This window comes from Palaemon carinicauda, chromosome 22, assembly GCF_036898095.1.
Source record: "Palaemon carinicauda isolate YSFRI2023 chromosome 22, ASM3689809v2, whole genome shotgun sequence".
NCBI lineage: Eukaryota > Metazoa > Arthropoda > Malacostraca > Decapoda > Palaemonidae > Palaemon > Palaemon carinicauda.
In genome coordinates, this window is record NC_090746.1 from 5631245 (window position 1) to 5656439 (window position 25195).

At 40.3% G+C, this 25195-nt stretch overlaps 1 long non-coding RNA gene across 2 annotated transcripts in view; it reads right to left on the reverse strand.

Annotated features, from left to right (window-relative positions):
- The window catches only part of LOC137616302 (uncharacterized), a 55761-nt gene extending 30857 nt beyond the window's left edge, over positions 1-24904 (reverse strand). The window contains exons 1-2 of one of the 2 annotated variants that reach the window (XR_011039388.1): positions 24720-24904; positions 7154-7350 (exon numbers count right to left, since the gene is read on the reverse strand). This is a non-coding gene — a long non-coding RNA (uncharacterized lncRNA). Of the gene's footprint in view, positions 1-7103; positions 7351-24719 lie in introns of both variants that reach the window. The other variant, XR_011039387.1, reaches the window with a different exon arrangement.
- Positions 24905-25195: the final 291 nt, after the last annotated feature.

Genomic DNA, 25195 nt, shown 5'->3' on the forward strand with positions numbered 1-25195 from the left:
CAACCTCAGACTCCTCACTGGGCACAGTAGGAGATGGTCTGGGTTATCTGTTACAGAACGGAGACTCGAAACCTGGAAAGAGTCGAACCTAGGGTCCGGCACTCCCGGATTCTGAGTCTTGGCAACAAACTCAGGGAAGAAGCTGAACGTTACCTCCCCCCATCCCCTTGAATGGGCGATGTCGTACAAGAGACCATGTAGCTCACTGACTCGCTTGGCCGAGGCCAAGCTAGCAGGAAAACCGTCTTCCAGGTAAGGTGGCGATCAGAAGCCTGGCGTAATAGTTCGTAGGGAGGTCTCTTAAGAGACCTGAGAACTCGAACCACGTTCCATGGAGGAGGTCTCACTTCCGACTGAGGGCAGGCAAGTTCATAACTCCGTATGAGAAGGGAAAGTTCCAGCGAGGAAGAAATGTCCATTCCTTTAAGTCTGAAGGCAAGACTTAAGGTTGAGCGATAGCCTTTCACTGCCGAGACTGAAAGGCGCATTTCCTCCCGCAGATACACTAGGAACTCCGCTATTGCTGGAATAGTGGCATCGAGGGGAGAGATACCCCTTCCACGACACCAACCACAGAAGACTCGCCACTTCGCCTGGTAAACCCCTGCGGATGACTTGCGCAGGTGACCAGACATCCTGTTCACAACTTTTTGCAAAAAACCTCTGTGAGAGGACACTGGATAGTCTCCAGGCGTGAAGTCGAAGTGAAGCTACGGCTTTGTGGTAGATGTTGGCGTGTGGTTGTTTGAGTAGCTCATGACGTGGAGGAAGTTCTCTCGGAACCTCTGTGAGGAGTTGCAGAAGGTTCGGGAACCATTCTGCGTGATGCCATAGCGGAGCTATCAGGGTCATTGAAAGATTGACTGATAGTCTGGTCTTGTTGAGCCCCCTCCTCATCAGACAGAACGGGGGAAAGGCGTCACATCGACGTTGTCCCACCGTTGTTGGAAGGCATCTTGCCAGAGAGCCTTGGGGTCCGGGACCGGGGAGCAGTACAGCGAGAGCTTGAAGTTCAGTGCTGTAGCAAACAGATCCGACGTCGAGGAACCCCACAAAGTCAGGACTTTGTTGGCTACTTGAGGATCCAAAGACCACTCGGTACTCTCTATCAGAGTCGCTCTGCTCAGACTGTCGGCGAGCACATTCCTTTTGCCTGGAATGAAGCAAGCCCTAGCGAGATCGAGTGGACTTCGGACCATCTCAGGATCTCTACTGCAAGATGGGATAGCTGTTCCGAAAAGGTACCTCCCCGCTTGTTGATATAAGCCACCACCGTGGTGTTGTCGCTCATCACCACCACAGAGTGGCCCGCCAGGACTTGGTGGAACTTCTGAAGTGCCAGGAACACGGCCTTCATTTCTAGCAGGTTTATGTGAAGGTACTTTTCTGATTCTGACCAAAGGCCTGAGGTCCTGTGGTTCAGAACGTGGGCCCCCACCCTTTCTTTGATGCATCCGAGAACAACATTAAAACCGGGGGAAGGACGAGAAGATCCACTCCCTTTCGTAGGTTCTCGTCCGCCACCCACCACCGGAGGTCCGTCCGTTCCGCAGGACCCATAGGGATCAAAGTGTCCGTGGAATTGTGTCCGGGGAATCGTGACCTTGATTCCACCGGGACTTCGAGTCGCCACTGAAGGGATCTCATTCTGAGCAGACCGTTGGGGACGAGACGGGCCAGGGAGGAGAGGTGGCCGAGGAGACGTAGCCACGATTGGGCTGGGAGTTCTTCTCGATTGAGGAAAGGTCTCGCGACCTTCCTCAGCCTTGCTATCCTGTCGTCTGATGGGAAGGCTTTTTGAAGATTGGTGTCTATGACCATGCCTAGATATACCAGTTTCTGAGAGGGATGCAGAGAGGACTTCGAGATTTACCATGATCCCTAGATCCTGGCAAACTTCGAGGAGCTTGTCTCGGTGGCGAAGAAGGGTTGCCTCCGAGTCCGCTAGGATCAGCCAGTTGTCCAGATAACGAAGGAGACGGATGCCGATCCTGTGATCCCACAAAAAGATGAGGGTGAACACTGGTGAACACCTGAGATGGCTGTGGAGAGACCGAAACACAGCACCTTGAACTGGTAGATCTTGTTGTCTAGGCAAAATCTTAGGTACTTCCTTAAGACGGATGGACTGGGATCTGGAAGTACGCGTCCTTCAGGTCCAGTGTACACATGAAGTCTTGTGGTCTCACTACGAGTCTGACCGTGTCTGCCGTCTCCATACTGAACGGAGTCTGCTTGACAAACCCGTTCAGGGTTGAGAGGTCGATGACTGGTCTCCAGCCTCCAGACGCCTTTCTCACAAGAAGAGTCGACTGTAGAAGCCTGGTGACCCATCTACAACCTCCTGGAGAGCGTCCTTCTTCAATATGGTCTGGACTTCTGCCCAAAGGGCTTGCCCTCTTGCCGATCCCTTGGCAAGAGAGCTCAACGACACTGGATTCGCTGTCAGGGGAGGTAGAGAGGCTGTGAACGGGACGCGATAACCCAGAGCGATCACGGAAATCGTCCAGGCATCTGCCCAGAGTTGCTGCCACCTTGTCGCGCAACTTTGTAGGCATCCCCCCACTGGTGGACATGCAGGGGGACTGCCAACCCTAGCGTTTACGGCCTCGGCTGTTACCTCTAGGGTTCTTGCCTCCTCTGGAGGACTTCTTGCTCCTTCTGCTCTTGGCAGGAAAGGGCTTAGACGACACCTGCTTCGCTGCAATGGTCTTCTTCGTGCCTTCCTGGTGCTTTCTTTGGAGAGGTCCTCAAGACCGCACCAAGATGCCCAGAGACCCCAGCCAGATGTCAAGCCACGAAGTTGCCTGCATTGCACATTTAGCGACCTTCTCCTGGCTTAGGATCTCTGTGGCTGAGTAGGAAACGTGCCGGTTGGAGTCTCTCTAAAGAGGGACTCCACCCCGGTGAGTTCTTCCACAGAGTGATGCATCGGAAGACCCAAACAAGACTCCTCAAGGATCTCAAAGTACCTCCTCTGATGGACTCGAGGAGGAGGGAGGAGCTTGTTACCGGTGCTGGTTCTGCTGGAGGAGGCAAGCTCAGAGAGCTGGCCCTCGACCTTGTCCCTGGCACTCTTCATACCCCGAGACCAGGCCAAAGCTGCACTGTCCCTAGAGGGTTTCTGGGTGCCGTAGACGCGGTCCAGGACCATGTCCTTACCTTCACGAAGAGGAATCTCAGGGTCTGGAATTCCGTTGAAGTTCCTCATGAGGGTCAGGACTTGCCAGAATGAGTGTTCTGACTCTTGGTGCTCTCCTCCTGAAGGACTGGCAGCGAAGTCTCCCGTCCCCAATGGCTCTTCCTGGGGGGACATGTGGACATCCTCGGAAGGTCTAGAAGGCTCCTGCCTGATCCTTGCCGACGAATTAGGAATAAGACTAGAGTCCTTAGGTTTCCTCCTGGGCGGGATACAGGACTCTAGTAACGAAGGGTGCAGGCTCTTTTCCACCCCTGTACGAGAAGACTTCTCAGGGAGAGGCGGAGCTTCCCCCATTGGTGCGATGGGGGAATGGTCCGGCTCGTCCGACTCTCCTGAGGATGGGTAATCCTCATCCACAGGAGAGGGAGAGAAAGTCTGGGGCGGGGGAAGGAGGCTTGCGAAAAGATCTGTGAGGAGATAAAATAGGCCTTGGAGGTGTTTCCACGAGAGAGACTCCTCTCTTCCTCTTCAGGGGGGAGGAAGCTGCCACTGATTTGCGACCCATGTCAGAGAGGGTGGGCTTCATCGCCTGCACAAGAGCTCTGACTAGGGTACCGAACCAGGGCTGCTGGCTGACAGTCGCGCTGTCAGACACTCCCTATGGAGGGAAGGGGATCGTTCGATCCCTTGGAGGAGTTGACAAATGCAGGTTCGCCTGTGAAGCTGGAAAGAAAGAGTCCTTAGACCTGTCCGGGAACCGCCCCTCCTCCGGCGAGCGCGCTGGTCTGCGCTTGCGGGGAGGGGAACGAGACGAAGACCTGTCCGTCTGGCGACGCTCGCGCTGGAGGTCGCGTGATGGGCCCTGAGCAGGGTCGCTCGCGAAAGGATTGCGTGACACAGGAATCTCGCGCAGGCGCGCACGCGCATCGGCGTGGACGAGAGAGGGTGGTGGAGCGGGCGCAAGAGCGCGGTGGCGCGTAGGCGGGGTCACAGGAGCGTGGGAGCGATGGCGCGCTGGCGATGGTGCGGGCGCGGGGGCGCGGGGGCGCGCAGGCGCGCGTAGGAGATGGCTAGGGCGTGTGGCGCGCAGGAGCCGGAACGGGAGGCGGCCGGATGCTAGGACGCGCAGCATCCTGATGCAGCCCTGGAGGGGGCGAGAGGACAGGGGCGCTCGAGCGCATATCCGGGAGAACCGGGCGAGGGCGCTTGAGCGCTGGTTCAGGATAGCGCGAGGAAGGGACGGCACGTTGGCGCATAGGTTGGCAATGGTCCGACAGGACAGGCATACTCGCCTGTGGGCGCGCCAGGATGTGGACGCGCTGGTGTGCGCTGATGTGGTGGGTGAGCAGGACGAGCGGTTTAATGAGGGCGCACAGGCGTGCGCTAGAGGGTTGCACGAGGCGCCTTGATGACTGGAACGGGGCGCGCAACCGGAGCGTCGCGCGCGGCTGGAACGCGTGCAGGATCGCGCGGTCTGGAAAGAGAGCCCTGAGGTGCCTGTGAGCGCCCGTGCGCTAGCTTAGGCTCCTCCTGGGCGGCGCGCTGTGATGTGGAAGCACGCTGGCGTGTTGGCGAGCGCGTGGGCGCTGGGACTGGAAGTGCGAGTGGGCGCTCTTCGTGCGTAACTCCAGGCGGGCGCTGCAAGTCCAGAGGAACCTGTGAGCGCCTGTGCGCTAGCGTAGGAACCTCTTGAACTGCGCGCGACGAGGCAGGGGAATGCTGGGGTGCAGGTGGGCGCTGGCGCGCTGTCACAGGAACTGCTGGAGGGCGCCGGGGCACAGAAGGATGTGGGCGCGCAGGGGAACCCTGGCGCGTAGCAGGAACAGGGGCGCGCACGCACGTGAGCGCTGTGGCGCTAAGACAGGAACAGCGACAGCAGCAGGAGGGCGCGCATGAAGAACCTGGGGCTTGAGGGCAAGAGGTGCAGTTTTGCGCTCAAGGCCCTTCGGGGTCCTTCAGCCCCGAAGGGCTCGGTGCCTGCGCAGTGGCAGGATCAGGTGGCGCGCAACATCAAAAGGTGACGGCAAGTCAGCAGGGCTGGAGGAAGACTGGTCACTGTGTCCCGAAGGACGACCATCATCCGAAGGGGATCGCGAACGATCCCCGGAGAAGTCTAAGGTAGTAGCTGGCAGGGTAGGCGAACGGCGAGTAGACTCCTCCGCAGAGGACTGTGGCGACGACGAGCCAAAGAGGCGCCTCCTAACTCCCTTGTGAGGGGAAGGAAGGCCTCTACGGCGAAGGGGAGGACGAGCCTTCCGCCTTATACGCCCACGAGGGGCCGTGAGATCAGCAGGCTGACCATCAAGGGGCCTCCGCAGAGGAGTCTCTTAAAGTGAACTTCCCCGAGGGGGAGAATCACCGGCAGGAGAGACCGTGGACTTAGATCCTCCCTCGAAGGATGTTTGGAGGGGGAATCTAAGCCGTCAGCTACCACAGCAACAGGAACGGGGGTTTGACTTAACCCACGAGATGTCTACGTCACAACAACGTCGACCACAAACAGAGGATCTATCTCTGTTGTAGTTGGTGATTGTTTGACAGCTGCACCAAGTTTGATCATGTCAAACAGGACTTCCTTGGAGGGCGAACCCTGCAGCCCCAAGGAAGCCCAAAGCTGTAACAAATCACGATTAGACATATTCAAATCCTCCTCCAGGGGAGGAGGGGCAGCCGCCTCGCTATGTGAGGCGACTACCTCTCCCGCACCCCGGGATCGGTCAACAGCAATACGGTCTACGCTACCACTCACCGGCCTCTCGGAAGAGACTGCTCGAGGGGGATCTTCGGAGGAGGAAAGGGCTACGGAAGAAGTAGTCCTGGAATTTTCTCTCTTCAAAGAAGCCTCTGAAGGAGAAAGATCCCTTTTGGACTTTTTCTTCCGGCGCCGGGCAAACCTCTCCCACTGGGAGGTAGACCACTCCCTACATTCTATACACACACGTTACCACTATCACACTGCTGGCCCCTACAGTAAGGACATAAGGTGTGGGGATAGGTGTCGACCGCCGACATAAAGGTCCCACAAGGGCGGCCGGGAAGTCCAGGGCAAGTACGTTTAATAGTAGAGGCCAACTTCAAACACACTGAAAAAGAAAAAGCAAAAACAGATTAAATATGGCAGTCAAAGCGAGGGAGAGAGCAGACAGGTCTGTTCTCTGTCCGAGCCAAAAGTAAAGTGAAGCATTCACCGGTGTGTGTGTGTGTGTGTGTGTGTGTGAGTGTGTGTGTGAGGGGGGGGGTGTAACTAGCTACCCCTCCCTACCCCCCAAAACCCTTGTTAAAACTTTTATGGCTCGTCATTCAGCTACGCCGAAGTAATTACCCCATGTAAATAGCATGGTTTGTATTTCAGTTACGGAACAAACTAGAACTTAGGTCAAGCAGTACCAGCAGAATAGTAAGGTTACTCAGTACAGAACCAGCAAAGCCAACAAAGAGTCGGGTCAACTTCTAAAAATATACTTTTGACAGTAACAAGTAACCAGAAAATTCAAATAAGAACCCCCACTGCACTCGTTTGGAAAAAAAAAAAAAAAAGCAAGTTTCCCGAGGCATGGCAAGGAGCATAAATCACCAAGATTAGGAACACAACCAGTAAACAATGCCACTGCCGTGTTCGTGGGTTTGCAGTTCCGGCAAGGAATGGAGACTCGGCAGGCACACTATTCTAGACGTAACATGTTTACTGCATGACATCTGGCCAGTAGTTTTTGGTTTTGTCTCGTGTAAAGGTTATGTTAATGGTTATAAATGGTAGTAGGCTACCTTCTCTAAATTTATCTTAAAATGTGTATGGGCTAACTACTTTCCCCAAAATTTGATTCTTAGCCAACTTTTATTGTGTAAAATCGTTACATGGGTTCACTTAGTTTTTCCAGTGTAGTTTTCTTAATTTCCATTTAATATTGCTACTCATCATGCCAATACTATCCTTCACTCTGAGTTAGAACCACTAACTTACCTTTGAACACAAACCCAAGAGCTTTTACCTACATGGATATGGGTTTTCACCTTTGACCAGTCTTTGCTCTGGAGTAGCGGCGCGAGTAAAGGTACCGTTGATTTAAGAAAGATCAGGTTCCAATGTTTGTTACCATCCCCATGCCTTTGGTTTTTGCGACTTTGAAGTCATCGGCGCTCGTTATTGCCACGTCATAAAGTTTACTCCAGGGTCCCGACAGACACTGCCTGGTCAAGTGGATGTCCCCCTGAAATAAAAGATACTGATAAAAGTTCATCTGGATTGCCAACTCTCTCAGTTTCGAAAAACTAATGATGCTAACTATGTTTCCAAAGGTTATAGAACTTAGAATCACCTCTCTTGTTTTGACTTAGACCTTTAAGAATATCGCCAAGACTAACTTCTGCTTCATTGTCAATAGTATCATGTAGACTTCTTTCCACATACGTGTCAATTTTCTTTGTTCACCTCTATCCGTCAAAAGTAAGTACTACTGGAACAAAAAAAAAAATTTTTAAATTCCATAAACTTTTATTGCTAGTGTGAAAAGGTGATCCCTAGATAAGCATCGTTATATTACCACCCTTTAATGGGATCGTCGGGTCAAGCTCGACCTCTTATCTAAAATTTTTTTATAATTTCTTTTGTCATAATCTTTATGGTTTTTCTTTCTAAAAATAATTCAAACATTGCTAAATACTACTGAGCAAGTAAAAAAAATCTGCAAATTAAATATTAAGAATAAATTCTAAAAAAAAAAAGTAAAAAAAAAGTGCTCTACTCATATATTAAAACAAAAATATAAAGATGGTAAAAATGGTCCACTCTTGTATATTAAGAAAAACATAAAAATGAAAAAAAGGACATGTTCCTGGATGTTTGGGTAGAGTTTCCAAGATCCAGGGGGAGGGAAGTAGGTGGACGATTAGAAAGAATTTTTTTCTTTTTTTTTTTCAAAAATTTTAATTTTTTTAGTTTCTAAACGAAATGGGTAGTGGCTAAATTTTTTCACAGAAGAGTGTCATTATCGGCCACAGGAAATGTAGTAAATGATAAGCAAAAAGATGTATTACATAAGGGGCTTAATATAACTTTTTAATGCTTAGTTTAATTAAATAGAGAAATCTTATTTATTCATAAATATCTTATATGAAGAAAAATTTACCAAAATTTAAATTTTTACAAAGAATAGAAATGCATTACATAGGGATATGCCAGCTTACCTGACAACATTAACTCTTACGGCCGAATCTGCCAGCTCGAATGGAGCCAATCCATGTCAATTGCAACAAGCTATTAACTTATCTAAATTTGTATAAAATCTAAAGGTGGCTGCCCACATGCCTATAAATTATTTTTCACCTTTAGAATTAAAATAAGAAAAAAAATGAATGATTCAAGATGGCTCCAACATAGAACAAGGAAAAATTTCATCAAAAAATTTATAGGAATATCAGTTTCTAATCACTAATTAAAATATGCATGCATGGTAGTATACTAAAATATCACTAATTGTAGAAATGCATGGGAATACTAGCTTACCTATCATACTTCGACTACAAAATTGACCCCAGACCACACAAACTCATAAGAGCCAAATCTGCTACCTGAAATAACCCTGGATTTACACAATTTTATGGTAACTGTTGCATGTTTATCAATTATTTAGTAACAATAAAATTTAAATTATTTAAGAAATATTTCAAATGGTACCAACATAGAAATTTTAGAATATTTTAGGAAAAAATTGGATGCACTGCATTTTTTTTACAGACTAAAATAGTGTTCCTGTAAACAAAGAAAAAGAGAGTTTCATTTTGGTTACGAACCTACAATAAATTCATGTACACTTTAGGCACAAGTCATTTTGATGCTGCAGACAAACAGGTGCACGACACCTCAAATAGGATGTGTCTTTTAGTCGTCCTTGGGTGGGTAGATTTTGAAATACATTAATTTCGTCAGCTTTATGTGTAATATACACACAGATGTATACTATATAGGCTTTTTCTATTCCAATTTACTTATTCATATATAAGAATATATGTAAATATAAAGGAATGATTATAATGTAATTTTCTTATACTTATTAAAGAACCTATTTAAATACAAATGTACAATAATATAAATAGAAACAAAATAAAAATATGTATACTTAGCAGGCCTGTTGTGAATAAAGCATTTTGAAGGACACCAGCCACTGAATGGTGGAAGCTGTTCATCAACAGTCAAATGAAAACTGGGGATGTAGTTTCTCCAACACCTTGCCACAGTATCCTTCCCATCATTTCCTTATGGGGGAGAGGTGATTTTCCTTCAATCCCTCTGCTCTAATGGTCGAAAAGAAGTATCTGCACCAAGAGGGCATATCAACGCTAGTTCATATGCACTGATACTATGGATCTCTTGGTCGAGGTGCCACATAGTGGTCATAGTTTGGTTGACACTCGAGACTAGAAACATTCTCAGAATCCCAATGAACGCTTTTCGTTCCAAAGTCCATATCCTAGAGGGAAATATCGTCCTTGTGGTGATATTTATCTCTCACAAGGTCATGACATCATCCAGGGACAGAGTGGTCGCACGATCTCCTCACTATCACCGAAGCAGAGGTGGGACCTCCTGATTCAAGTTGCGAAGTGAAATTGTGGGGGGGGGGAGGAGTTATATTCTCTTTGTCAGCGTGTACCAGCACGGCCTTGAACTACTTTGCTGTATGAAGTCACCTCCCGCCCCCCTCCTCTTCTCCACTGGGGCAAGACGTTTCTCAGTCGCGAGTTGCAGGACGTGGATGACAAGGGTGATGCTAAGGAACTAACAACACCAGTCAGATGCTCTAATCTCTCTCTCTCTCTCTCCCCCCCCCCCTTCCATCCCCTCACTCTCCATATATACGAAGGGGACGATTTCAGGGTCAATTACTTCTGCTAACTTTTCTCCCTCAAATGCTTGTACATCCACCTCCTCGTCATCAAAGATTTCATTACCCTCGAAATTGTGGTTAACTTCACTCTCTAACGCCATTAGGAGAGAATAGACTTTAAAATAAAATGCCAAAACTGTGTGTTTTGATCACTTACCTTATTTAGGAATTGCCGGGTAGAGCTTAGCCCCAAAAAAGCTCTGAAGTAATACAAGGGAGAGACTTGGGTAAAAATGAATCTTTACGTGACTGAGGTTGGTAGTATACAGGAGTTTACATGTGGATAACATTTACAGCTAGTAGCGACGATGTTTTAAGGGAAAAATTTTTTTGACAAGCTCTGGATCAGGGTCATATATAACCATTTGCTAGACAACCCTAATCGTTCACTAAAGGGGAAGCTAGTTCCTACAAGTAACTTATCCTCTGACTTAAGCTTACACTATTCTGGTAACTAAACTATCAAAGAAACTTTACAAAAACTATTGGGTAGCAATACAATAGAATAAATACCAAAGTACTTTGTATTTTTCCTAGCTATGCAAATCAGATTCCTTTAAATAGGGAGGTTATTCTAGTTATGCTAGAACTGCCGTTTTATTTGTTAACGGCCGTTTAATTCGTGAAAGAGGAAGTCAAGACTGGTGGTGGATGTGTGCAACTAGCCCCCAGCCCCCAACCACCTGTTGGAAGAGCCTAGCTTTCATCTTTCAGCACAAGACAGAACGGTGGTCAAGGAGGGAAATTTAATTTTAAAAAAAGATACTGTTGTTTGTATAGCTGGAAAAAACACATATTACTTTTAAAAATTGGTTATTTGTTCCTAGGTGTATATAAACTCTTGTCCTTTAACTAGGGAGACTCACAGCGGGGGTGGGTTGGAGGACCCCCATAGAACCAATATGGTAGCTCTTTTACTTTCCTGAAGTGCCAAGCCAAGCCTGCCTGGCCCGTAAGGGCGTGAAGTAAACACTGGGTTGACAGTCAAGAGGTGATGCACAGGGTTATCATGAGCACCAGGGCAACACACTTTGAACAGTGGGATGAACTAATGTCCAACCTCAAGCCATGACACCACCTGATGCCAGGTGTCACTTTATGAGCCTTAATGGTCCTTTTGAGCTTGGGGGTTACCACAGGAGATACAGGGACTAGGTATACCAGAAAGAGGTAAACCTCAGCTACCAGCTCCAACAAAATCATGGATGGCCTACCTGAAAGACCTAAAGATGCACAAGCCTTCCTTAGGTCAAACTTCTTGTACATAGTCTTCTTGGAACCATCTCATTAAAGAGTTGAACAGGCGTCCCAGTTTGTGCCAAAGTAATCTTCCTATTTAAAATGACGAAAGTTTGTATATGCATAGGAAAGACTAAAATGATTACCGATGTGTTCATGATCTAAGTAGCAAGCATTATTTGATAACGAACAAGGCTTCTACAAAGGAGTTGTCAGAGTTTATATTAATCATAGTTACCAAGTCACTCTATATAAACTTTAGACAATGGAATTCTTATTTTCAACCTCATAAGCAATCCACAGATAAACCCCAAGAAAAGATCAATTCTTCAAGACTTATCTTTTTATGAAGATGTTGGCCAAAAAACTAGGCTACCACTAGAAAAGACAAACTCAGAGTTATATACTCTCTTGAAACGAAGTTACTGACCCATCACAGAATTTAATCCTTAAAAGCATTTCAGTACTAAAGTTTTTAAGTGGTTTGATATTTATTACCTACAGAGGGTGACAGCTCCAATGTCTAACTATTTCTACTTCAAGGGCTGTAGATATTTGATAAATGCTAAGGTTTTCCATGCAGATCTACCTTTAAATGTATTTTCAGCACCGGTGTCCCAGTCTGATTCACCCCCCATTTCTAGCTTTCCGGAGGGGGAAGAGTAATCCAGGAGACTATTTCCCCCCTTTCTTATGTATCTCTAATAACTGATTAAGGCTGTGAATGTTAATTATCTGAATGATAGAATTTGTGAGAGACTTGACATAGATCACAGATTTGCATCTGCGTACTGCCCACAGACAAATGGATTATAGGTACATTATACACTACCACACAATTTGTTACACAATTTGTGGTGGTGAGGACGTCCTGAAGAAGTGCTCTGTTGAAATTTAACAACAATAGTGGCAAGTTAAAAGTGAAAATCGTTAAGTTAATAATTTCCAACATCATTAAGTTATATTAATTGGAATCAAAGTCATTGGAATACTAAATAGTGCAAAATTACAAATTAATAGTTGATTACAACTGGGACACGGGTAAAAGTTACCAATTATGGCTTTCCCGACTCATTTGGACTTAATCATGGTGTAAACTACAAAAATGTTAGGAGCCATTAAGAAAATTATAAAGAAACCTCATGAAAAGACTGAAACAGGAAAATCAGTTGAAGAAGAAACAAATGAATTTCTACAGATAATGAAGAATACATCATTATATGATAGTGACAATATGGAGGAAGGTGCTTGTGGAAGAAATGATGAATCAGCGAATGGATCGTTGGTCACCGTGGAATCTGATGACACTGAACTATGTGAGCACTGCAAGACTGTCGTTGCCTGTGATGCAATTTGTTGTGATAGATGTCAAAAATTGTATCATTTTGAAAATGCATGTTCTGGATTAATAGAAAATTTATCACAAGCCCATAGAAGGCTATTGTGTAATGAACATATTTATTACAAGTGTAGGAATTGCACTGATAAGATCAATGAGGATGCAGCAAACATACAATGAAAATTATTGGATGAAGAAGTCGTAATGTCCCATCATTTGGTTCAGGTCTTGATGAATAAGATATAAGAAATGAAGGATAGCATGACGGAAATGAGAAATAAAGTGCAAGAAACAAGAGATGAGATGCAAGAATTAAGAAATGAAATGAAAGAATTAAAAATGAAAAGAAAAAGGAATGAAGATGACATAGACAGGAAGCATATAACTGGTACATATGCTGAAAAGCTGAAATCAAAGAAAACATTGATTGTAAAATCAACTGATGAGGTCTCAGCAGTTAATAATAAGAAAACAATTATGACCAATATAAAAGCCCAAGTTGAAAGCACTGGTGAAACAAAAAATAGCCACCTGATCTTAAAATTTGCTGATAAACAGAATCTGGAGCAGGCAAAATCAGAATTGGAACAAGGTAATATAAACAAGATCGTTGTTGCTGAAAAAGGAAAACTTAAACCGAAGATAAAACTTACTAATGTACCAGAAGATGATGATGTTGATATTCAAAGTCTGAAGCTTAAGAACCAGTGGTTAAATAAACACATTGTAGAAAATGATGATCTGACTATCATAATGCAAGAGAATTTAAGAATGGATAAAAAAACACTATTATAAAATGCACACCTAAGATACGTAAAGCAATCTATGAAAATGGAGATAAACTTAGTACCACATATATGTAATGTTTATGACCATTACATGCCCTACCAGTGTTACAAATGCCAGGAATTTGGGCAAAGTGCAGCAAATGGCAAGAATAAACAGTCGTGCCCCAAGTGTGCGGAAGAACATAAAGCGGGTCATTGCAGTGTTGTTGAAGTTAAATGCATAAATTGTGTGAGAAAGAACTATGATGACACAAAATATAAAGCCTATGGTAGACTAAACTGCGGAGTTTATAAACAAGAAATAACAAGAGTCAGAAACAATACTGACCATGGCTTCGATTAAGAAAATATAATTTAATCTAATAAATATACAATCCATTGGCAATAAAACTCATATCATTAAGGAAGTCGTAAGTTATCAAGATGCGGATATTTGCTTATTAACTGAAACTTGGTTGAGTGGTAATGTGAGTGACAGATCGAAAATAAATGAAATGACACCTAAATCATGTAACTTTTATCATGAACCAAGAGAAGACAAAAGAGGTGGTGGCATTGGAATCTTAATTAAGAAATCACATATAAAGTTACAGTACGAAATCATCTCATAGTTAATTCATTTGAATATATGAATATTAAAAATTTTATCTCAAAATGTAAATCTACAAATAGTTATACTCTATAGACCACTGAGCAAAAGCAAAAGAATGTTTCTAGATGAATTTAATAAATTACTAGATACATTGAACGACAATCGAAATATAGTTATATGTGGTGATTTTAACCTACATCTTGATAACAGAGTAGACCCATATGTCAATGAATTTAGAGAATTGATTGACAACCACGACCTTGAAAACATTGTGTCTGAACCAACAGCTCAGTCTAATCATATACTAGATCTAGTTATAGTAAATAAAAACATCATCATCATACTAAATATAGAGATTGAACCTGACTGCTCTATATCCCCAATGCATAAGTTAATGTCTTTTGAAATAGATGTTAGAAAAAATAATGCAATACAGAAGGAAATCACATACAGAATTAAGACTAACTTTGATCTTAAAAGAGTTCATTGAACAAAGCCTAGAGGATATAAAAGGGATAACACCAGTCTGTAACTGAAGCGAAGCAAACCCTCGTAGAGAGAATCCTGTATAAACTGCATTACTGATAGAAGTAAAACAATATAGCCACTAATTATAATAATAGGTGCCCGAAAATAACAAAAATAATCACAATTAAAGAAAAATCGAACTGGTCTGATAATGAATTACATGAACAAAAAAAAAAAAGGAGGATAATTGGAAAAGAAATAAAAATAATGAAAACTGCCAACATTACAAAGCAGCTAGAAATGGCTACAATTACCTTATCTTAGTTAAAAAAGGCCTATTATAAAAAAGTGTGCAATGAAAATGACATAAGAACCTAAAGAAACTATTAGGTCTAAAGACAGAAATAGTGTTGTCTGACATAACTAATGATCCTAAATGCCTAGTAAATTATTTTATTGATAATTTTGAAGAAAAAATAAATCAAATCTGCTCCAGTTTTCCCAACATCGGCACAACAGAACGAAGGAATACATCAGCAACAGGCGTAAGTAAGCTAAGGGTATTCAAAGAGCTAAGTCAGAGTGATTATATGAGAATAATAAAGTAAAAAAAAAAACCTACTGCGGAAATGACCCATTACCAATTGACAAGGTAAAAGATGCAGAAACTTTCACCAGACTACAAGAGACCTACCGAAACATGGTAAATATGAATCTAACACAGGCAGTTTTCCCTGATTGTGAAAAAGTTGCATGTATCAAGCCTGTGTATAAAGGAAAAGGTGATACAGACAATTTAAGTTCATAGAGGCCAATATCAAATCTGTCATTTTTCGAAAATTATTGAAACTTCTGTACACTAACAAATCTGGAAACATCTGAAAAAATCTAATGCCATACCTGATGATCAATCTGCATACAGATAAAATTACTCAACAGAAACAACAGTGTTAGCGATTAAAAATGACATAACAGAAATTATAACAAATGGCAAGTGTTGCATCCTTGTGATGCTTGATCTAAGTGCAGCATTTGATACTGTAGAACATACATATCTGATGGAAGACCTTAAAGCTGTGGGAATCGTAGAACGAGCATATGACTGCTTTGTGAGTTATCTTGAAAACCGCAAAGTTAAAGTAGTAATATCAAATGTTGAATCTGAAACGAGAAAACTAACCAAAGGGGTGCCTCAAGGCAGTGTACTAGGTCCTCTCCTGTTTGAAATTTACACGATTGAACTGGCAAATATACTTGAAACTCACAGAGTTAAGTTTAAAATATACGCTGATGATACACAATTCTATTTCCCAATAGAATCAGTTGATGAAGCTAAAAGAAAGATACATTAAGGCTTGGATGTTAACAAAAAAGCTCAAGCTAAATGAAGATAAAAGTGAATGTATTATTTTTGGAAATGAAAAAGATATAGAGAGAATCTAATGCTTCCAAAGAATTGAAATAGGTCAATCTATCATTGACCTAAAGAAATCAGTCAGAAATCTTTGAGTAATCATGGATGATAGACTGACAATGAACGAACATATAAATAATATGGTAAGAAATTGTAACTATCATATTAGAAATATAGCATTTATTAGTAAATACTTAGATGAAAAATCTATGGCCATACTCATTAATCACCACATATTTTCAAGAATTGATTACTGCAACTCACTTCTATGGCTTACCAAATTACCAGCTGAAGAAAAGTCAGAGTACAAAACAGAGCCGCTAGATTAATAAAAGGACTACACAATAGGGAAAGAGTTACCCCTGCACTAATTAAATTACACTGGCTGCCGGTAAAGGCGAGAATTGAATACAAGCTACTCTTACTAACGTTCAAGATACTGAACCAAAATGAACCAAAATATCTAAAAGAATGCCTGAACAAACTAGAAACTAATGTTAACATAAGACACATGAGTGACAAACATAGGCTATCTGAACCAAGAACAAATAGTAAATTTGGTGAAAGGGCTTTTAGCTACTGTGCGCCTAGACATTATAATAAACTGCTAACTGAAATGAAGGACCTAAAGGGAGCAATTGAATTTAAGAAGAAAATAAAGACACTATTTTTCACAAGATCATATGATTTGGATGATGCTACAATCAAAGAATTGTACAAGTTATAATGAAAATGTTTCGTTAGATGAATGATATGGACCCGCCCGAGAAGTTGTTCACTCTACATCAGTGGAGGGTTGGGTTTAAACCCAAAACAAGTAAAGAAGTAAACACTATCACCACAACCATCGCATTAAAACTGATTACTAATTTGGTTGATTAAGGGTTTTAAAAAGACACAGACTCTCTCCCTCTCTCCCAATAAAATTAGAAAATCCATGAATACTCTCTCTCTCTCTCTCTCTCTCTCTCTCTCTCTCTCTCTCTCTCTCTCTCTCTCTCTCTCTCTCTCTCTCTCTCTCTCTCTCTCTCTCTCTCTCTCTCTCATCTAAACGTATAACAAACTTATTCTATCGACAATAAAATAATTTTTTACGTATTTTAGTCATAAAAACACGGGAAATCTGTGATGAACAACTAAATTCGTGGTTACATACGCGTCTTGTTCGGTAGTTCTATTCATTAAGCAAAAGATGACAAAACTTATGTCGAAATTAACGCTAGAGGTACGCTGTCAATTTCTTACCACAACTCTTGTTGTGTTTGATGCTAATTAAACTAAAAAATTTGTAATCTTATGGTATCTGAAATAGGAAAAATCTGTTGCGTCAATATATTGATGTATTTGAAGCCCTTTTTCCCCCCAGGTAGCTATACCAGCTTCTGAGTTTAGTTTTATATACACATTCATAATTTTTTCACCCTAAAGGCTCAAATAGGTTCATAATTTGAGTTTCTTTGGGGGCATGTGTTTATTTACAAGTATTGCTATTATTATTAAAGATATGTTTTCATAGCAGAGATCTAGTTCTCCCAGAAAAATATGTTAATCTTGTAAACACCCAAATTTTATTATTCATCATATACTCATTGATGTTTTGTATCAAGCTCTTTCTTTAATGAAGTATTGTAAAAATTGCCTTTCTTAAAATAGATTTTGTTCTCATCCAAGCATCTCAAAACGACGCATCCATGAAGCCAATGTTAATTGCTAAATTCCTACTGATAAGGAAACTAACAATAGCAAAAAGAATGTCGCCTTGGATTAATTTTGTGAAAAAATATTTTGCGTTCGTAGAAGCATGAGTAAGGCACAGTTGAAGGGAAACGCCCGCTATGAAGCAAAAACTATCAAATAAAGGAGCAAGAATGGAAGTGTGTCGATTTCTGGAGTGGGATCTTGGATGTTGGCTGAAGGGCCAGGTTGAAGTTATCAAACTGCCTGGAACATTCACGAGTAACGTTTTAGCATTAGAGGAAGTGTTCTTTCCTATAGTGAGAGTTATGGCTATTCCTAATCCACTCCCTATCGTTAAGTTTATGCCATTAGCCTAATGCAAGTGGTGAAAAGGTGATTAAATCATCTCCCAGAAATGAAAGTTATAGTTGGCCAGAAAAGGTGGGTAGTAGGTTGGTCATGGAACCAGGCACCAGTTGAGATACTACTGCTAGAGTTGTTGAGTCCTTCGACTGGCCAGGCAGTACTACATTAGATATTTCTCTTTGGTTACGGATTTTCTCATTTTCCCTTTGCCTACCCTTACATGAATAGTCTGGCCTATTCTTTACAGATTCGCCTGTCTCCATACACCTGACAACACTGAGATAACCAAATATGCATAAAAGCTTAATAATTTTTTACGTAACTTCACATATGGGAAAGTTTCTAACCTTGCCTCCAAATTTCTTATGTTTATAGATTTTAGGGAGTCAGTGATACAGGGGTAACGGCACTTAATTTGTCGCAGACTATATATGATCATACTATTTCACAAAACTCCATGAAAGATTTTAACTTTCCGGACTTCAATGTCTGAACGAACTATTTGCACGTTCCAAGCTGCTAAATATCCATGCTTACCGAGCAATTCTTAGTCACTCATAGAATAGGGCTAGTCATGGGCAATCCTCATACTTCTGTGGAAACTATAGGGAAAAATTTATCATGGGGAAAAATTTATATGGGGAAAAATTTATCAAATATATTGTATCATTTCAGTGTTGCTAACTGATCATAACAAATATACACTTTGAAAGCTCACCAAATCTGACATTTTGGACGTTATATAACCGTCTTAAAACTGCTAGAATATTTGAGCTTTTTTTTTTTAAACACTACAATGGCAAAAAACCTTTTTGCACGAGAACTTCTACAATGGATGTAATACTGTTAACTTTCATAGTTTAACCCAACTTTTTCGAGAAAATTAGAATTATAGAAACTATAAATGTGCCATGTTACACGAATTAAGTAATCAAATTCTCGAGCAAGGAAATTCAATAAAAAATGTAGTAATTATCCCTTAGAGCGAACATTCAACACAACTTGGAAAGGCTCATGTTCACAATCTATCCTGGATTGTTCTGAAATGCAAGTCTACAAAAATTGTAATTAAAAATCTAAAACATGTAAACTGCATTGAGGCACAAGAGCAATTCGAAAACTACAAATATAGATTTTTAGTAAACTGCAAAAGCCTGCTGCCAAATAGCACACAACTGAACGATAAAATGTTACCAAGAATATGCAGTCCTAAATGATAATAGGCAGCCACAATATTTCCAGCTCTGACTAAAGGTAATATTTCTCGGGTCCAGCACCCTGGGCGCTTCTACAACGCAAAATATGAAGACAAAATATTCAGTATTTTGAATTTTCTAATTTAGACAAACATATGAGCTCCAGAAAATAGTTACTTCTAGAATGAAGAGACTTCAGAATGTCTAAATTAATGTGGAAGCCTTTTAGTTATGACAATGTTTGATAGTTTGTCAACAACCCTTTGAAACTCATGGGTATTGGGAAGATATGGGATTATCTTTCAACATTGCATATTCATAAGGTAAATCAAAAGGTTTTTATGAATGCAGCAAGTTCAGATATGAGCTAGCGAGAGGTATCAGATCAGACTTTTCAAGTTCTTTAACCATGGGGCCACATGAAGATATTTAGTAGGTCATACAGTGGATACCGAAAAAAAAAAAAACTTCGTGGGCATAAATCTATTTGATAGATTTTTTTTTTTTTTTGTATGAAGACGGCACAGTGCAGATCTCAGACACGGCAGATTATTTCTCGAGGTTAGGGTCAATTCGGTCGACCTTTAGCTCAAACCTTAACCTTGACCTAGGACTTTCAAAATTTAATCATTTCCATAATTAACATAATTGACATAATTAATCCCTGCAAGATTCACTACTCTTGAGTAAAATTATGGGCAGAAAATTGTTCACAAACAAACTGACAAACAGGCGAAAACATAATCTCCTTCCAACAACTTCGTTGCCGGAGGTAACAAATGGAGGAATAGACTATTAAATCATTCAGCACATTTAATATATTTTTCGAGTTCATTCACGACATGAAATATTGACTAAAATTTATACTACTGTAATAAAGTGTATTTAAGGATAGGCAAAATATATTTTGAATTAAAGCATTAACACAAACCTTCCTGATTATTTCTAGAGTATTCTTTATATAAATCAATATTTGACCCGAAAATTTATACCTTCCAGGTAGTATGTATGTAATCTTAATGTTGGAATTTTATTGAAAAAATAGAATCGATAACTTTTAATCATCCATGCACGTGACAATTGTATTTATATATTATAAGAGTTACTTATTTGCTTAAGGTAATTCTAAAATTGCATTAAGTTATTATTTTTCACTTTAGCAAGTTTTTCATTTTGAATTCCTACGTCAATTGAGGTCATCAACAAAATGCTCTGATAAACTTCACATTGAAACCGGTCATCTACACTTATTTCTAAGTCGTGATTAAATTTTCTAAATTTCTTATCGAAATCTTATTACAAATTCATACTATCAAATGCAGTCTCAAAATTTTAAACTATCTATTGATAAAATGCACTATCAAAAATCTTTGACAGCTGTATTAGGATGAACAGCTGTTCGATTGATTCGGGTCACAATCTGGTTGTCTTGCGATATCTACACAATGCAGTTATCTTCAATGATTTAACCTAAATTCTAATCTATTTTTTTTTATTTAATGTTCCGTAGCTTCTCTGTACATGCAATGTTCACCAATTTTCAAATTAGAATATGTCTAATAGAAATTGCTTTCGCCTTCATAATAATCAAACTAATCATTTAGAAAAATTTTAAGTTTTAATGGAAAATTGTGTGTGAAATCTTTAATACAACTTGCCTCTCTTTTAAACTTCTAAATAATCCAGAAACTTTCATAGGCAAAGAATCTGTTAATTCTTTGCACAAAATTACAAAACTGCACCTAGTCGAAGACTGCCCACTCGTTTCGTGATTCGCTTAATGAAACATTTTATATTCCTGACGCAAATATAAAACAATCATTCAGCTCAAAGTATCATTTACCAAAATTCCAGCTTCCACGGATTATGCAGAGTTCCAAAAGTACGCCAAATGTGTGTTTGTTTATTCACTAGATTCTTTAGCTACAGAGAGAATAACTCTCCTCAATCATTTGAACTCAAAAGACCTGCACACGACTGTATCTTTCATCCATCACCATAGCGAACGAATCAAGAATTGGGTTGGACGAGTTTAACCGATCTAGGCTGGGGCAAAGTGTGCTTAAATATCATTAGATGTTTAATAACAACAACACTTGAAGTTTAACATCAACAAAATGTTCTGGTAAATCTGGCACTGAAATCTATAGGCCTAGTCTTTTATGCTTATTTACATCTTGTCAAATCTTCCTAATCATAAACAGTGCAGTGGGGCAAATGGAATGGGTTAAGCCAGCTGTTTAACCACAAATGAAAAGAAAGTTGAATAGTGGTTGAAATTCAGCAAAATGTTTAACAGTAGAAGGTACAGCTAGGGACCTCGAAATAACTAAAAAGACTTCTAGGAATACAAATTACTATTTTCAATTAAATGAGTTTTAGAATTCCCCTTTTATTTTAATTTTCTCACTTTTTACACAAAAATTTTAATCTTTATCAGCTTGTATAATCAAAGTATAGGCCTACTAACGCACGCATGTCTAAAACTAAAGGAGAACTTAAGAGCGCAGACCTCCGCCTCGGCAGCTTCTTTCTCGACCTTGACCTTGGCCTTTACCTTTAATGTTAACTGGCGTGGATTTTCATTTACTCAATTATGAACCAAGTTGAAGTCTGTGACAACGATGCCCAAACTTATGGCTGATAACGTGAATTGGACATTTTGCTTGACCGTGACCTTGACCTTCCAAAATTTGAGTTCCAGCTCTTGACACATTTAATCCCTGTAAGTTTCATTACTTTACGATTAAAATTGTGGCCATGAAGCTGTTCACACTTTTCAAAAAAAAAAAAAAAAAAAAAGCACACAAACAGGGGCGAAAACTACTCTGTGTTCCTACGACCTTGTATGAGTATGTGCGAAGTTTGGACGTAGACACTTTCTATACGCAGGGCTAGAGACTAGTGTACTGGGGCAGCCACCAGTTAGTATGAATTAAAATCGAAACTTATCCGTAGACACCGATGTTACACACTTAAGCACATTGAGTTTATTACACGCACAGATTACTGTGATAATCCCGAGGCACCAGCGTTCATCATAATGTAGGTGGGCGAATCTATTATAAGTACTTTATCCTTGAAAATTAATTACAGCTTAGGAAGTTTTAGACATTGAATCTTTCACTAGAGTTTGCTTGCATTGAAAAGAATGATTCAACTTTTTAAGAAAGTGTGACTTTTGCAACTACGCAAATGTTTCATTCCTAGCAAGATCCATGTTCCCTATATAACTATACAACCACTTACAGTACACATTAAGCTGGTTTTCCAAGACAGATATTACATTGTTTACAGAACCTAAGGCAAAGAGCTTGCACAAATGACAGTTTAATCGTCCGAAATATGAACGCCTCTGAACTATTTAACAAGCTATCTTCGAAATAAAATTCTCGAATCATTACTTTAAGACCAATTACGACAGTATTTTGACATGAGCTTAGCTATAGGACTTTTAGTTTAAGATAACTTCAAAATAGATTACAATGAACATCGTATTCTAGAACTTTCCTAGAAGAAACTAATTCAAATATGCAAGAAAATTTGGATCCTCTCAAAAGCCACTCATACAGATTCAAGTAAATATTCCGCAAATAACAATTCTTAAGATTTCATTATTGCTTGATATATAAGCAATAAATTTATAACATTAAAATTCTCCTCCTAACAAACAACGTCCTTGTTCTACAACTGAAGTATGCATTTACCCTTTAAATATATAAACGAAAGTTCAAATTGTCAAAATACGTCAACTTGATACACACTTTTTATGAAAAATTAGATATTTCTCTTCAAGTAAAAATATCAATAAAACAGATTTTGTTTTTGTTTTGTATAGATACTTATCAGAGCGATGTCCTCAGACGAGAAATACTCCTAATTTCAATTTTATCATGACTAGATAATACTGAGGTATAGAACCTTATAATACCTTTCATGATAGGCTTCTGAACTAATAATTATATTGAATAACGCTTATCAAATTAAGCCAAAGTTATATATCCCAACCCGGTTTTAAGGATACACAAAGTCCACAATTCCTGTATATTTAAAAATTAACGATAAACCCCACGCTAGCGGTTAATTTATAAACTGCCTAAAAGCCATTAAAGTTTTAATTAACAGATTTGAATTATTAAAACTCAACCCACCTATCTTCCGCAACGAAGTATTGAATGATAAAAATTTTCTTCCATACAAACAAACTATTTTTTAGTCAATACTTAATCAGGTAAATCACATACTCTGTTTTCAGATAAACCAAATTTGTTGCACTTTTTCAAAATTAAAAACTGAAAGAACGAGGCTTTTAAGAAACTGTGGTGGTATACCACCCACTCCTTAGACATGAGCAGACAGTCAAATAAAGTTGCACCTTAAAACTATATACAGTAGTTCATTATCTCGATATTCTCCAAGTCATCATCATCATCATCATCATCATCTCTTACGCCTATTGACACAAAAGGCCTCCACGTATTCAAAGTTAATGCATTAACAACCAGAAAAGCCCTCCAAAAGTGAAGACCTCCTCCACAGCAGCTTATTTCTGTTAAAAAGCTTGCCTTTCCTAGAATCAATTTAGACCGTAGGCGTATTTGAAGTCTGGGTGACAACAATTTGCGATCTATGAGTTAAGGTTAGGGTTAATTCGGGCGACTTTTAGCTCGACATTGACCTTGACCTTTAACCTACGACTTAGAAAATTGAATCGTTTTCACGTCTTAACATAGCAATTAATCCGTGAAAGTTTCACTACTAAAAGAGTTATATTGTGGTTAGGAAGTTGTTCGCAAACAAACAGGGGCAAAAACATAACCACCTCCCAACTTACTTGGCGGAGGTGAAATATGTCCAATTTTTCATGTGAAATAAATGACCTTTACAACTGGAATTTCAATTAAAACTAATGGTCTGAAGTTTTAGTTGAGAATTAAACATGGCCACCGTTTATTGTCCACCGAATAATTAAATATAAAGTTTTGTAGCAATTAGTTATCAACTTCATATCCATGGTGTGATTAATACCATCTAGAAAGCACCTAATAATTTCTAATTAATAGTAAACTACGTCTGAATCTATTAACAAGGCAGTCGATAAAGTTTTTACGAAGTGCCGATTATTAATCGAAGACCGAAGAAGATAGCTTTAGAAATAAACTTTAGATTGAATGAAAAAATTGTAGAAATTTTAAAGATACTAATTATTAGGCCTACACTGACTACACACGAACCTTTACAAGGTTACTTAATCTAGACCTACACAACTGCTTAACAGTTTGATAGAATGAATGCTATCTCAGAACGATTAGGCCAAAAGTGGGAATACAGCATCATAATTATGACCTTCAAAATGTAAGATTGTCGTAAAAATAATTATTAAAGAAAACCAAACTTTAACGACACCAAAAACATTATCCAGCCTCAATTTGCCTTATCCGTCCATTCCATACGACTTAGAGTTCTACCTCTTCCGCTAACTAAACTATTCCACTTTATAAGCTACAAATCAAGGCATAAACTCTGGGACAAAATAATAAATGGTATAAATAGTAGCCCGATTATTCCTGAAATCAAGTAGGCTACACTTGATATAACTAAAGTCATACCTCACCTTTAATAACTTCACGCACCATACAGTAATTAGAAACTGCCTTAACACTATACCACTTTTTAAGAACACCATACTATCTAGTCAGCTTCTTCCCGTTTGTTTCCTTTCAAATTTATTATCAATAACCCCTTAGGGTAAATGAAGAAGTAAAAATTCCCAGAAAGATAATCCAAGGATTCACCGAAGATGTTGTTTACTTCCGCGACATTTAAGTTATAAGTTACAGCGCCATCTTTTGGCAACACGAAAACCATCTGAAAGAAAATCGATTATAGAACAACAAAGAAAGGAAAAGGGCTTCCTTTGACAAAGAAGTAACGGAACGAATAATGAATTCATGAAAAGTACTGTTTTTAAAAATTTAATAAGAATTACAGGCATGTCAATTCTGATTACAGCACAATGTTTGTATAAATAGAACTCTGAACTATTTCCATGAAGGATTATAGAAAATATTATTGCAAAAAACAAAAAGA